The sequence below is a fragment of the Hetaerina americana genome, unplaced genomic scaffold (genome assembly GCF_022747635.1).
Source record: "Hetaerina americana unplaced genomic scaffold, ioHetAmer1.1.p SCAF_9, whole genome shotgun sequence".
Classification (NCBI taxonomy): Eukaryota; Metazoa; Arthropoda; class Insecta; order Odonata; family Calopterygidae; genus Hetaerina; species Hetaerina americana.
Window position 1 is genome coordinate 42,075,007 of NW_027287538.1, and position 16,499 is coordinate 42,091,505.

The following is a 16,499-nucleotide window of genomic DNA, read 5'->3' on the forward strand; positions in this document are numbered from 1 at the left end:
GAGACAGCTCCGGAAGAAGGACGTTCAGAGGTTCCATGTTCCCGTCCTGGTGCATCTCTTCCACGCGGGCGTAGCGCCCGCATCCCAAGATGCACCGTAGCGCAGAGTTCTGCACCACTTGGATGAGAGCGTGGGTAGACTTCGGCACTCCTGACCATACCGGCGCTGCGTACGTGATGACAGGCAACACGCACGCTCGGTACAGTCGACGCTTCGTTTCCGAGCTCAGGACCCCCGGACGAATAATCGGCCGAAGCCGGTTAAGCGCCGCGAAGGCCTTCCCTCGGACACGTCGCGCTTGGGCGTTCCAAAGGAGTTTCCGGTCCATCAGCACTCCGAGGTAGAGAACCTCGGATTCCCACGGAAGGGTGACTCCATTCACCGACAGCTCCTCTTCTGTCGGCGCTCCTCTGCCGGTATGGAAGACGATTGCCTTCGTTTTCCCGGCATTGACTGCAAACCGCCAGCGACGATACCACGAAAGTAGCTCGTCGACGACGATCTGCAGCCTCTCCACGGCGAAAGATATTCGCCGGGAGCTGCACAGGAGCGCCGCGTCGTCCGCGTATAGTGACAGGACCTCGTGCCTCCCATGACTCCTGGGAATGTCATGGGAGAAGATGTTGAATAATACTGGCCCGAGAACCGAACCCTGGGGGACACCAGCGGAGATCCGGTGCACCCCAGAGAACGAGTCAGACCAGGAAACGACGAAGGTCCTGTCTCTTAGGTAGGAGCGGATCACCTCGATGATCCACGTCGGGAAGTGGAGTCTCCGCATCTTCAACAGCAGTGCCTGGTGCCAGACGCGTTCAAACGCCTTGCTGACGTCGAAAAATGCGCCTGCCACCGACATCTTCCTGTTGAAGGCGTCCGTGATGAAGTCCGTGGTTCTCACCAGCTGATGGACCGTGGAATGCCGCTCGCGGAAGCCGAACTGCTCATCCGGGAGGATGTCAGCCTCTCGGACGAAACCTACTATCGGCTCCAGCAGAAGTCTCTCGTACATCTTCCCGAATCCGTCGAGTAGAGAAATGGGCCGGAAGTCTCCGGGTCCCACCTCCGTCCTCGACGTCTTCGGGAGACATATGATCCTCGCTCTCTTCCAAGTGGTCGGGAAATAGGAAATCCTGACGCAGCCGTTGTAGATGCTGGTCAGGTACGCCACCGCTGCATTCGGAAGTTCCCGGATGACGATATTGGGTATATCGTCATTTCCCGGGGCTTTCCTCTTGCGTAAGCAGCGTATCGTGCCCAGAACGTCCTCCTTCCGGAACTGGGGAGCAGCCTTAGCATCTTCAGGGGCAGCATTCACCGCTTCCTCCGACACCGCGATCTCCTCCTCGATGGCCGCCGAATCCGCGTTCCCGGGGTTAGGACTGAAGGTGCCCTCGAGATAGGTCGCAAGCATTTCTGCCTTCGCCCCGGGAGATGTCGCCACCTCATCACCGCAGAATACGATGGGGTCCAGTCGCTGGCTTCCTCGCAGCTTCCTGCAGATCTTCCAGATCTCTTCCATGTCCTCCGTGCCATCCTCCCGCAAGAGATCTTCCCGTAGGTGCGCCTCCCAGTTGTCCGAGCGGACTTCCTGGAGGGCGCAGCGGACTTCCCGGTCAAGCGCATGTAGCTGCTGCCGAAGGTCGTCGGTCCTGTACCGCTGCCAGCGCCTGCGGATGTTATTCCGGCGCGTGATGAGTCCGCGAACCGGGGGAGGAAGCGGCACACGCAAGTAGTACGAGCGCCTCTCCCTTCTAGGAATCGCAGCCTCAATGGCAGCGGTGATGGTAGCAGTGAGATGACCGACCATTTGGTCTGCCATCTCCTCCGATGTTGGTGGAGTCAGTTCCCTCGGCAGCTTACCAGCGATGAGCCCTCGGAAGGTCTTCCAGTCCGCGGCACGAAGGTCAAGTTGAGATCTGGCTGAAATCACTGGAACTCTGGTCCCCAGCAGCAGGATGGTCGGGTTATGATCCGACGACAGTTCAACACACGAGTGCATACTGAGAGACGTCCGGACACCACGTGAGATTGCAATGTCAAGGACGTCTCCAAGCTGGTGCGTCGCCGTCGCCGGGCCAATCACCGTTAGTCCCTCGTCGTCTGCAAGCTCGCGGAGGGCTTGTCCTCTCGTGTTGAGAGACCTTGAATTCCAGGTGGGGTGCTTGGCGTTGAGGTCTCCCAGAATGATGGCCGGGCTGCCGTTTCCTAGTAGGTCCAGGATGAGATCCGGGTCCCAGGGCTTCCCTGGCGGGAAGTATAGGGAAGATATCCGGAGCCATCCTCCCCGCGTCCGGACGTCCACCGAGACAGCCTCCGCGTTCCGATGAGTGATCATTCAGCACGCTCGGTGTTCAATGTTATTCCGGACGAGGATGGCCGCACCTCCTGATGTTCGACCACCCTGGCGCTGAAGTTCCCGATCAGGCCTGAAGATGGTCCAGCCGGGGAGTCTCCATGCGTCGGACGGACGGAGATGCGTCTCATTGATGGCTGCAACGGCAGCATTCTTGTCCTGGAGGAACGCCCGAAGTTCTTCACGACGGCGAAGAATGCCGTTGGCGTTCCACTGGACGAGCACTAGAGGGTCTCTACCCATGACTGGGTGAAGAAACCGATCTTGCGCTCGCCAGTTCCTCCAGGAGTGAGAGGAGCAGGAGCCCTTGCTTGCTGCTGATGTACCGCCTCAGAGTCTTGGAGATCGTCGCAACTGTCACCCAAAGCTCCTGGTCCTCCTGCAGAGCAATGGAGGCGACGGGAGCGACAGCCGCGGAAGCAATCTCTGGGTCACGGGGAGCGTTGGTCCTGACAAGGGCCGTCCTTGCCTGGTCCGGGGGTGCGTCGGTCGGCGGTGTTTTGGCTGGCTTTTCCGCTGCAGCTTCCTCCTTCTTCTCCGCAGGAGCTAGAAGGGAGTTCTTCTTCTTCTTTTTGGAAGACTAAGAGGGCACAGGCTTGGCGGCGCCTGCTGGCGTCGACGTTCCCCGGTCCTCTGCCGTACTCTCCTTCTCCATTGTCCCCGGAAGGACTTCCCCTTTGACTTTCGGGGCCGAGGTTGACAAGTCCTCGGTCCTGTCTGTGCTCGGGGGAGAGGAAGAGATCTGGTACCGGGCGTTTGTCGCCGTGTCTATCTCCATTTGGTCCTGAGAAGGGCCTTTTAAGATCGTGGCGAAGGATTTTCCCCCCTCCACTTTCTTCGCTGCAGCCCTTGCCGGCACAGGTTTCTTCGCCGGCTTCCCAGCAGCCGGAGCAACCTTTCTTTTCGCGTCGCCGTTTTCCTTGTGGCGGCGGAAGGCCTCCATCACCACAGGACAGCGTCGAGCAACAGCAGCGTGGTCACCTCCGCAGTTTGCGCAGATGGCTGCGTCAGTCCTCCCCCTGGAGCACTCCTCCACTCGATGGGCTCCAGCACACCGAAGGCACCTGGTGGCGCAGCGACATGCAAGGGAAATGTGCCCGAAGCGCATGCAGTTATTGCACTGCAACGGGCCACCTCCCCCACGGCACTGTTCCACCGTGACGAAGCAGTAGTGCAGCTTTCGGATGTCCCTTGGCTGCACTGCTCTCGGCGTCCTCACGACATTCGCCACGAGGCGATCAATGGGGACCGGTTTCCCAGCCTCCATGACCGTCAGGCGACGAAGGCTTCTGACGACGTAGCCAAGTGACTGAAGGGCCGCAGTCACCTTGTCATCGCTGACCCACCGAGATACGCCCTTGATGAAAAGCTTCACCCCGGGAATTCTCTCGATGGGCTGAGTGTGGTATTGGATCCTCAAGGAATCCAGTACCGCAGTCGCCTTTCGGTGACCCTCAATGGTCTCGGTGACGAGTCGGATGGAAGATCGCCTGACCTCCAATCCAAACTCGTCCCCGAGTTCCTTTTCCAGTCGCTCGATGAGCCCCTGGACGTCCGTGACGCCATACAGCACAATGGGAGGCGTCTTCCTTTTTGTCACCGTTGGTGCTCCTTCGGTGGCAGCAGGCCTCGGGATGGCGTCGTCCGTAGGGGTTGACGTCTTCTTCTTCTTTTTCTTTGAGCCGACGACGGTAAAACCGTCGCCCGACTCGTCGTCCGAGTCCAGGGCTCGGGCAGCTCCCTCCTCATCACCTGGGAGCGCCGAAGACGAAGTTGGTTGCGAGGAAACCGGCAGCACCGTTTTTCTCGCTTCCTTCTTCCTCTTGGCGGTCTTGCGACCTTGCTGGTCGTCAACTCCAGTTTGGTCCTGAAAAGGGCCGCTGGAGCTATCCTGTGTCACCGTTGGTGCTGGATCTGTTTTTGTGGCAGGTACGTTGCCAGCGGTCTCCTTTGGTTTCGCCGTCCACGGGATCGGGGAAGCCGACGCTGGCGCCGACTCCCCTCTCCCGAACACACGACGAAGGTCCTCAGGAGACACAATTCCAGACGACGACGTCCTGTCGCCAGTTGATGCTGTACGGCGATGCCCCTTCTTCCTCTCCTGAGGCAACGCGAGCGCTGAGTCGGCCTTAACTGCACGAGGCATAGCGGGCTCTCTCTTGGGATGCAATTAACGTCCGTGCGCCACTAAATCCGTTTTTTACGCAAAATTTAATACAAGTTCGTTGTTGCAAATTTAAATCCATTTCTGCAATTGTAAAAAATCGCCAACACACATAGAGATAGATGTACTCTTGGCTACGTAACTTTTGCAAATGTCAAGTTATGACACTAAGATTTAAAGGGAATATCAACAACAGATGTACCAATTTAACAAAAAAACAGAACTCAAATCGGAACGATGGGAGCGCCACACGGTGGTTATTCCGGGAACTTTTTGATCAAGGTAGTATGACCTCGAGGTTGAAGAGTGAGGAAGAGATTCATGAAATAAATAGCGGTTGGCGTAACTCATAAAAAATAAACGTAATGCTAAAAAAAATTCATAATATTGTTGTTTTAACGTTGAGGAAAATAAGCTCGCAAGACAAAGGAAATATAAACCCGCGACAGCTATGTAGAAGAATAAAGGAAAAACCCTGGAAAGAATGAAAATATCTGAAAGGGATCCTGAATGTGAAAAATGCGACGTATTTCTCTCCCTCAATTTCAGGGGTGGAGACGGAATAAATGGAAAACTTTCGCTTCAAACCACACGCATAAAAGAAATGAAATTCGGTAACATTTCAAAAATCCGAGGAACGTAAACACGCACATTGTTCTACTTTATATGGCAAACGCCAAATACTCGATTAGTCTGAATGCATTCCACAGTCACGAAATTATATTATCGCACCATTAATCAACCAAATCAAAGGCTGAGTCGTTATTGAGCGGTTAAATCCACTGAAATACGACCTCCAGCCATCGCCCACGTGGAAATGAATTCCAAGAATTCCCTTGAAACTGCGAGACAAGCATGATTTCTAAATTAATGTAAAAACGATATCCTCGGTCGGTAATACTTCTATGTTTTCTGGACACTATCGACGCCGCTGTGAGATGAACGGGAAACCATATACATGCTTTCATCGAGAAAGTTATGGCCATTATGAAATTCATAAATAGATCAAGGAAAGCGATGAGTTCATAATCGCAGTTTTACTTTCATGAGGAAGATATAGTGCGATGATAATTTAAATTAGGTCTTTGAAACTAAGTCCGCAATTTTGTGACCGTACTCTACAACATAACCTCTTTAAAAACAACACTCAACCAAGGGAATTTTCAATTCTCAGCATACAAAACATAGTTTATTTTGCTATTATTATATTCATAAACAGGTTTCTCAGGGCTTGTGGTTGGCTTCTATTATACGCATTAAAGAAATTTTCCTTTAACGAGAAGCAAGCGTATGTCAAACGTTAGGAACGGCATTTTCCACTACTTTACGAAAGATATCAATGATATACTATATTTGAAAGAACTATTCCTCGCTAACCACAAACCTTCATTGAATAATTAATTTTGTCAACTCGAGGATCTGCGATCTATCTTAATGACATTAATTGTAAATTTACCACAGAAAGATGATAAAACACATTCAAACGAGCGGATTTGAAATTCCATCAACATATCTCGAGGAAAGTAACTTTACGAATGTGACAGAATTATTGATAAAAATGATCACATACAGGAGATGAATGTGCAGGAAGCTCACTGAAGTCCCCATCCAATTGTCTTCTAGATGACTGTTATGAAATCACGGAAACTTGTATACATGACGCTTCTATATTAATGCAGCGAGAAATGAATTGACTGTATGGCCCGATGACAAATCTCATTTATAATGGCCTCCGCGGAAATAAATGGTGATACACCAAAACGAAAAAACTGATTGATCTTTTTAGAGTAGATAGTGATGACATGGAAAACTTTTCGCCACCTAGTTAGAATGCGGCTAGAGACCACACCAAATACGGATGAATATATTTTGCGAAGTTGCAAAAATCCAGCATTTTTTACTAGTATTTTTTTTTTAAGATCAAATGTTCATCCATCATAGCTGTTGAAGTATTTCTACCGCAAAGACCTTGGAGAGATCTCAATAATTACACTAAAATAAAACTTCATCAGTCTTAATAACCGCTAGACATGTTATCAATTGAGAAACTCACAATGCCCGCATTCTAAAACGCAAAATCTGGTGATATTTTAAATATCGACGAGTTTGAGGCTATCACCGAGCATACTAGATGTATTTATTATATTTATATATTTATATATTTTTTTATTTTTTCGGTGTTTTCAGTAGCCTTCATTAAAAACCCGCACTTTCTCACTCGTGCCAGTAGCTGGGAATTAAAAGTTCAACAACGGTGAGATTTTTGTTGAAGTGCCTCACCACGTATTTCTGATATCACATCCATATATAAAACTGCGTGTACATAGAACATTACGCGCCGTCATGTAAATAACGCTGAAGTAGGCCCAGCAATGCCAATTTGACTAATCCTCCCGTACAGAAGAATGACAATCAAAAAAGGCGAATCGGCCACGCACTGCCAATTTCAGTCCACTACCTAGCCCCGTCTCCAACTTAATACAATATGCTCACATTTATTTACTAATTACGCCACTTCCGCAACTAAAATGAAAAATATTCCGGCTACCAGTGAAGAATGAGGGTTGAATTGAAGACTACCTGGATAAGGGTGGGACGAGAACAGTGATGGAGTAATAAAGAGTAAGAAACAACGGCATGTAAGGTGAGCTGAGCTGAGATTGTGTTAACGCCCTGGAGAACGCTGGCAAAACAACAACGCAGGAGAATATGATCATCGATGGGAGAAAAGGTGCGAAAGAAGGGACTCTTGATTCGGCCTAGTAACCCAAGATAACGTAGATGGATTCTAAAATATTTCACAAGTATCCGGGAGGTGATAAAATGAATTGAAGGGACAAGGAGAGAATAGTAAACAAGGGAAAGTTATAAGATATTTATTTATTTATCGACTTAATTGGGCGAGACTAATAGTCCCTTCTTCCACCTAACCCTACATTACAGACATAATATTGAAGAAAATCTCATACAACCAAGCCCTAGACGGTGGGAAATCCTCCTAGGCGGTAATCGAACCCACGACCTTTGAGTAAATAGGCGAGGACGTTACCCCGCCGCCACCGAGGCCGGCAAATACTTGGGCTTGGATCATACTACCATAGGTGCAGAATTAGGCCAATCGCAACCGTATCTCTTAGCAGTGTACATTCCTAAATTAAAACTGTGTACATGACGGAATTTGTTGCAACAGACTAATTCATGCAGCGAAAAACTTTTCATTCAATACGCTTTGTGGGTAATTAATGTATTGCAAAGCTGAGGGTAGAAAAAGAAACTTTGCACTCCCACATGGAGGTGCAAAGTTTATTTTTCTACCCTTATTAATATGGAATTCCACAAAGTTTAGCCTGAAACTGATGTTTACCTTCAAGCGTTGCAAATGATTTCCTGACTAAACCGTTAAACTCTGGGGTCATGAAAACTTTCTGCTTATATGCGCCAAAGGTGACGACGATTGACTACGAACTACTTTGCCATTAAAATATATTTAGATACCTGAACAAACCAACAGTTTATTAATCAGACACCTATTAACACAACGTACAATTACCGTATATCTATTAGACTAAAGTCGATACATAGAGATGATACATAATACACTTCTACAAGACCTGTCTTGCTGTGGTAGAGTCCTGTCGTATAGACGGTATTGATCCTTTTTGTTCGTTTTTTCGCATAGCAAAGAGCTGATTTATTGGGCAAATGAACCCTTGTTTTAAGTTAGTCGGCATTAAGCATGCATACAGGTTCGTACGTTATTTGATGAGTTTTTCACGAATATTTTTCCCTTTTCTCTTCCTCTCCCATGCCCTTCCTTGTCACTCACCCTTCCCACCTGGTGCTTGCACCCCTGCCTGCTAGATCTTTTTGAGGGTCGCGGGGTGTTCGCGTCGATGTCGAATCAAACGAAGGAGCGAGGCGGCGTCGGCCAACAAAAAGTTATAGAAAAACATAAAAAAGACACACACATGCATACATATAAGCTTCAATATACGAGTATAGACATACAAGGTCTGTTCAAAAAGTATCACGACTTTGGTGTTTTTTCAAAAATTATTTATTTATTCACGAATATCTATTTTGTCCCCTCCAAAGTTATCCCAATTAGATGTTATACACTTGTGCATAATATCTAACGCATAATACTTTTAAAGCGTGTAAATCACTCGTACACTCTAGTTTTGCTTAGGGCAGCTTCCCCAACAGCAGTCTTGTGCATGACAATAGTTTCCGTGGCCGATTTCCCCAACAGGAAACAAAATTTCACTGCTGCGCGTTGCTCTTGATAATCCGCCTTCAGGTTTTTTGCCGAAATGAAAAAAGTTGTTTCACTGAAACAGCTCTCACGGACGGACCGATCCAGTCACAGCGACGGCGCTGCGCGGGGGCGTGAGGGGGCGTGAGCCTGACGTACGACCGGCCGAACATAGGCTTCCCCAACTCTCGCCAACGCTTCCCCAACACAGCCCAATTCCCGTTACTTTTGGGTCCCTCCTCGTAAAACTATTTACCCCAAACCGTTTCTTCAGTCAGTTCCTCATAACACACATTAACACCCAATCTATTTCAAAATACGTATTCTATTCTTCCATCATCTCCACCCACTCAACCTCTTTCTTTCAATTTATGGCTTCAACATCTCACAATCTCCTTCGGTCACAACTTTCGTCGCGTATTCCCTATATGGCTTTCACTTTCAAGAAAACATCCAATAGGAGTTAAATTGCTTTCTTGTATATCCAGTTCATTTTCTTTATCCTTCTTCTCCATGTTTACGTTTCGAAACTGTATCTACGCCCGTCCTCCTTTCTCAAATACGAAATTTCATGTTCCTTGAGAAATGCGAAACAATATAATAGCTTCGGAAAATTTAAAAAGGAAAAACTTTAGCTCAAAAACATTAGCCTGGGCCAAATTCATTTTTCAAAGGAATGTTTACTATGAAATGTCTTCAACATTTATGGATTTTGGAACCATTTATTACCCTAGGATTTCCATTGCACCCACAGCAATATTAGACTGAAACAAAGAGTATAGTTAATACATTTAAATTTCTTTGAGGGATATGTTCCAACGAGGACATATAGTACATCGAGCAGTTCAATTTTACATAGGACACGTAACAATGAGAGAATTTTATTTACATTCGTCTTTCTACCTGCGTTCGTATCCCCATCGTAACACAATGCCCCCGTAAACAGAGTTTCATTGATCTTTCACACTCATCTTATGTACTTTCACGGCCTCTTTCTTCTTTACAAAACCAGTAAACCTCTCTATTTTACGGGTACTCAAAAAAGAGAGGGGAGGATTGGAAACAAGCATGACTATGACCTCATAAGAAACAGCGTTTTATTTCCCTGTTTACCCAGTAAGGAAATGAAATTCCTTTTCAAGTTTATGTTCTAGTGTGTCGTGTCTTCAAGGAAAATCTAACAAAGTAGGCATACGCCCTAATTCTATAGATTATTTAGAAAACATTAGGGACTACTGTATCTACAAAACAATTAACGTCGCTCAAAGTACAAGCATTTTACCATTGAACTATTCATAGATCCTCCAATCATTTCCAATGTAATTTGTTAAAGTAAAAAGCCATTGGGGAGAAGCCATTTGGAAATGAATCTCCAATACGTATGTTTGAAATGAAAAAGACAATACAGAGGACAGAAATGTATGTACATACTAAATACCTCTAAGATAAATCAGTATGATATTTTAATCGACAAATCACATATCCGTGGTATGAATTATTAAAGTGATAGAATTAAGAAATTATCAAAAGCTTCAGTGAGAAAAGGAAATCTCATTCAAATGAAAACCCCTAATATCATTACATAGAAAACAAAACGGCCATTATCTAAAATGCTCATATTTGGTCGGAAAAGTTAATTAATAGGTTTTTCAGTTATCCAAGGAAACACAGAAATGAAAGAATATGAGGTTAAACGCTAAGAAACAAACGTGTGAGCGTATGCGAGATATTTGCAAAAAATGTCTACATCTTTTAAGAATAATAATTGCACCCTCTATTGAATACTGCCAATGCAAACGAAAGAATAATTACATGCCATTCTAATATGGAAATTTAGATAGTTCATAATTAAAAGAAATTGTAAAAATTATTTTACGTTGTATACTCTTTGAACAATAGTATTAATATTCATGAATTAAGAGATAATTTTACGATTTCATGAAAAAGAGGAACTTTTTCCTGCACAGCATTTCATCAAGGGCGTTGAGGCATGTCATTTGAATTTTTCTGTTATATACATGAGTACTTCCCGTCAAGATTCTGAAACGTTTTGTGCGAAAAATCAAAAATCCCATGCTTACTATGATACACAATACCAGTTGATATGTATTATTTCATTTCGCACCCTGAAATCATGTAATGATATTTAAACATCCATAACGGTTCTACTAACATTTTCTATTCCTACGCTGAATGGAAAAACCCTGAACCTCAAATCACTATCATTCAAAAACGCATATGCACCGAACAATTTTAAATAATAGTCGATAGAAACGCCAGAAACATAAGCATTTTAAGTCTTAAAACAATAACTAGCGCGTACTCGAAGTTTGGACGCATCAAATGCCTAAATATTAAGAGTGTAGAGAGTTGCTCTAAAGTTCGCAACAAAAGACACACAACTCACCATAAATCTAAGCCGAAATGATTTAGCTAAAATGAATTTAACACTTTCTTGACTACTTATTTTCGACAGAGCGCCATTTTGGGCTTTCTCTCCATTGGAATTTACGTAGCACTTAGATGCCACCCAATAAAAAAATTAGCTTAATTGCTTCTCGGATAATCAATAATCTTTTATTATATATTGATATGTCGTGGGATTAGTGTACCCTCAGAACAAAGCATGAGCAGAATTAAAATATTTGTCCTTTCTAACATATCCGCCATTTGTCTTGGTACTAATTGAGAACCGAGGGTATTAAATTCTAAATCACGGATTTAAGCATGATATTTTTTACATTCTCTTAATTTCAAATTGTCTCACCAAAGCATTTCTCTTTTTTACAAAATTGTGAATAAAAAAAGATCAAACTGGAAATCAAGTTTATGAAACAAATTTTATGTTTAACTACAAGTTTTGCCTATGCTTAAATAATAAATAATGCCTAAATAGTTTTATTAAATTTCTCTAAAAATAACTCTTGCTATGCACAATGTACAATACTAGGAATGCAGTGGAATGCAGTGCAAAGACCAAATGATTTGATACCTAATGTGAGAAAAAAACGGAAAAGTAAAATACGAAAAGCCATGTTGAAGACACATTGTACAGACGGATTTGATAAATTGAGTCTACTTTGAAGCAACAAGACTTTCTCCATTAAAATGGAAAGTAGAAACAAAAACCTCCTGAAAATAACTAACGGCAGTATATGTACCATAGGCAACATTAAGAAGAATATCAGGCGAAAGAGCTAACTGCGATTAAAATATCTAAAATGGGAAATAATAGAATGGAGAGCGGCCATTAAGAAACTCTGAAATAAAGAAAAATTAACGATCACTTATATGCAAATTCATTATAAAACTCTAGCAAAATTGAAAATTTCCACATTCAATGGATTAATTATTGAATCTAAGCTGTGACGAAATATAACCACAAGAATATTATTAAAATACGAAGAGGTAATAAAAGGGTTTGTAAGTTAAATTTGGTTTGATGACAACAGTAATTCAAAGTCCCCCAAAATGTATTAGGGCAATAAGACTTCGCCTTTCTCCTTGATTGACGCATCGGCTATTCTGAATTGCTGCCTCTATTCAACACGGCTTGAGCAATAAATTATCCCGAGGGAAATCCTGGCTGACATTAGTTGGGCGCTTTCGGGGGTGAGTGCCCTGGTGAAGCTCATTCTCCCTCACTAAAACAGTTGGGGTCCAACCCGAGTGGGGCCAAGCGTGATTAGACTAGAAATGTGACCTGTTAGAACATGGCTCCCAAATAAGCATGCCAGGCTGCAGTATCGTGTATTCCTAGCAGATAAAAAAAGTAAGCTGCGTTAATTTCCCCTATTTCGAATTCTCGTGGGTCCGACACCTAATATGGACCCACAATTCACAAAAACTGTTAAATAGAACACTTTAACCGACGGATGAAAGCCCCGGGAATTTAAACTCCCACACATACTTATAAAGGGTCGAAGTTCCTCGTCGACATTTCAATGGCTGCGTGTTTTTTTTCCGGATGCTTACGTGACACGCAACAGTTCAACGAGTGGAACACTAGGCCATCCGATATCCAAGGAACTTTGAATGTACTATCGCTCGGAAAACTTACTTAAGGATGTAATGGAGCTGGATCCATGGCGATTGGAGATTTCTAGTGGGCCGTTGTGGTTCGGTGGGTAACTTAATAGATAGGAATTTTAGGAGTAGAGGAAGAATGAAGGGAAACGCTGGCCCTGGGCTCGCCAAGGGATTCACAATTTAACGTCCCATCCGCTTGAAGTAGCCTTCCGTATACGAAGTAGAGATCGAGATACCGCAGAAGAGCCACCTCCACGATTCCGAAATAACAAGGTTCGAACCTTGGGCTCAAGCAGATGAATCCAGTATATCACAGAGCATAAAATAATAATCTCCGACATGAGACTCATTAGTGTTTTTCTGATTTTTTCTAAATGGCAAAATCAAACATTATCAAACGTTTAACAGATATTTACGCCGGACATTGAATAAAATTGTAAACAACGTTTTGATGCTCTGATTATGAAAAAGGAATCCACTTTCAATGTAAATTCAGAGCCATTCACGTCAAGATGTATAATCATAGAGTGATTATAGGGCTCGACTCTCGGCAAAAGTATGAGTTGTTTCCTCAAACCCCAAAACAAATCTTTTCAGAAGGTATTTTCCAAATCATTACAAGTGGTTTTACGTCCACGACGTCACCAAATCATACTCGAACCAACGTACCTATTCCGAAAGAACTTAACGAACATTTACTATGTATAGGCGAAATACTTTTAAGTAAATCATGAAAAAAGCATAAGAAAACATATTTTAACCACACGCAAATATTTCTATTTCATCGAGCATTCCGAGGTTAGCCCGATTTTTTTACGCTGAACTTTCCCGAGAGAAAGCAAATGACATATAGCAAATGACCTGTATTCCCATCTACGAACCTGTACATCATAGATAGGTCGGTTTACTATCGATTGGGTGAAAGAAGTATATCCGAGAAGCGAGGAATATAGAATACAAAAAACGTAAAACAAATCAGAATTACATGGAAAAGTGTGAGCCAAAGAGGTTGTAAGAAAAGATATACCTTATTTAATACCAACACTGACAGAGGATAGTGAAGCGAATAAGGAACTGAAATTAATCTACCTGAAATTTTCAACAAAGCGTTAAATCTCAGGCAACATTTGTTTAATACCGTAATATTCATATCCATGCGTCAAATATGTTAAAACAAATAGCCTACGTCTTACTCTATTTAAATGACGTTTTTTTTCGAAATGTATGCTAAGATTTCCCGCATTGAAAAAAAAAACCTTTCGCAGTTTTTACCCTTTCATTCATGAACAGCTTCGCTTACAAAAAATAAAACTTTTGGAAAATAAGAAGTATTACAGTGGCTCTCAATTCAATCTAAGGATTTTTCTATATCGTAAAACTAATTTCTAATATTTATTTCATGCGCCCGCATTAAATGTGTCATTTTTTGAGTGTGAGATCTTCCTACAAAACCACGGGTGACTTAGGGAGAGTAACATTAATGCATGAATTTTACATGCGTTGGGTTTGGCACTAGGGGATCTCTACCTTCACCTATCGAGCCAACTCAGGGTTGATTAATGTGGAATACATTTTCTGGACTTTCGACAATTAGGACAATATTATTTGATTGAATCACAAAGGACTGGCATGGGAGGGGAGCGAAATTTTTAATACCCGCGATGATGAAGCCAGGCCAGATCAGAGGGCTCCGCTACCTTCATCGGAAGGAAACATTAAGAAAATTCCAAAACTGTACACACCCGCGGAAATCGTTCCTTTCTGATTTATAGAGATGCACTTAACGTGTGCCTTCTTATACATGATAGGTAATCACTTTGAAGACGGTTTCGTCATATAGGCCATACATTCCATAGGTATTTTCACGTCAAGGTCCTTGTGATTATAGCTGTTTGATAAACCCTAACCATGTAGTCCATTATTATACAAGATGTACCACCATATACTAACCACATACTCGTATATATTTTTAGGAGAAGGGTATTTAAAATAACTTATGATGAATACCATTCATACTATTTATCAATATTTTTAAACTGTGAGATATTACTCTCCTAATCCAACACCGTTGATTTTGACGTTGACCAGCCGTGTAACAATAATGGATTGTCAATCAATCTAAAATAATTAAAATAAGTATATGACGAATTAACATCAATAATTCTAACATTCAACATAACGGGCTGAGCTGTACACAATTTAAAATTCTGTAATTCATAATGCATGTTTTTGGTGGCATATATTTTGTATGTTTAGTAATTTTATACGTTTTAGACAATCCACCTTTAAATCATCATCATCATCATTCTTCAGTATACTCAGACATATATCCTTCACTAATTGTAATCTTTTGATAATGAATACGAAAAAGACTTTTTTCATGTCACCGGGGAATTCTGCTCCTCAAACACTTTATCAATAAACAATGGGAATAAAGGTTGAGTCGAGGATATGAACCATAACCTTTAGCAGCGTATTCCATCTGAAAACTCGAGGTCGTCAGGGCCAACAGCAGTGGAACTCTACATAACGTAGCGAAATAGCAGCTTACATCCCACATTAAAATTTCTCACGAAAACAACTTTCATCCGTGACCCTGTTAGAATTATCAACTATTAACCCTCGCTTAGGTCGACGAATACTTTGGTCACCTGGGTAATCCAACTACCGGGGGAACGGTATAGCTTAACTGTACCCGTTAAGGACCATTAAATGCTTATGTACTTTCAGTAAATCCGTGCGATTACGTAAAAGTGCACACACTTCATTAGTGGAGAACAAAAGCGGAAAAAGCAAGTGTTGGTTCTTCATCGATCGGATTCCGGTAAAAACGGAAAGCGGGGGGAGGGAGAGAGGCGAAGAAATCCAGTTAGTTCCCCTACTCTTTTGAACCGTTACGTTGAAGGCAGCGCAGACCTCTGACCTGCCCTGGCCTCATCATCGCGGGCATTAAAAATTTCGCTCCCCTCCCCTACTAGCCCTTCCGTCCCACGCAATCCGACTTCCCTTTGTTTCCCCACAATCTATCGGCCTTCCACCCGGAGCCCTTCTCAAATATTTACCCTCACTGCCCCCAAGTTTTCGCGCGGTGCTCCCTATTTCATCAACGGCGAGTGCATATGGGAGGTAATACGAGGGGATGATGGGGGGTGATGAGAAGAGAGCGAAAAATTTACAGCGAAAAGGAATGACACATATCGTGCGAAATGAGAAGACATTCGCACAACATATACATGTATACCCGCTACGTATGTAAGCATATATATGTACACATATGTACTCGCTGTATCTATAGAAGTTCGCAATGCGCAGTACGCTTGGCTACCGATGCATCTTTTTTTATCCCTATCTCGCTTTCCTTTCGCTAGAAATTCGTTCCGTCGTTCCGCTTTCTGCCACGCCTCTTTGCAATTTCGGTTTTCGTCGCTTTTTCGTATCTAAAAGCTCTTTGTGTGTGAAGTGAGCTCTTTTTTCCGCCCTCCTTTTGTTGATCTTCCCACGCAACTGTCTTCTTTTCGTCGTTCACAAAAAAATATTTTCGCTTTTGTTTATTGATTGTAGAGCCTTTAGCTTTACCTCCAACCTTCCCATTCATCCGTTTCCCTTTAAACTTCAAATCTTTCTCAATCTCTTGATATTAATTATTTTATTTAGGGAAGCATTATAATTGTTTTCTCAGTATTATTCCTTCCCATCCA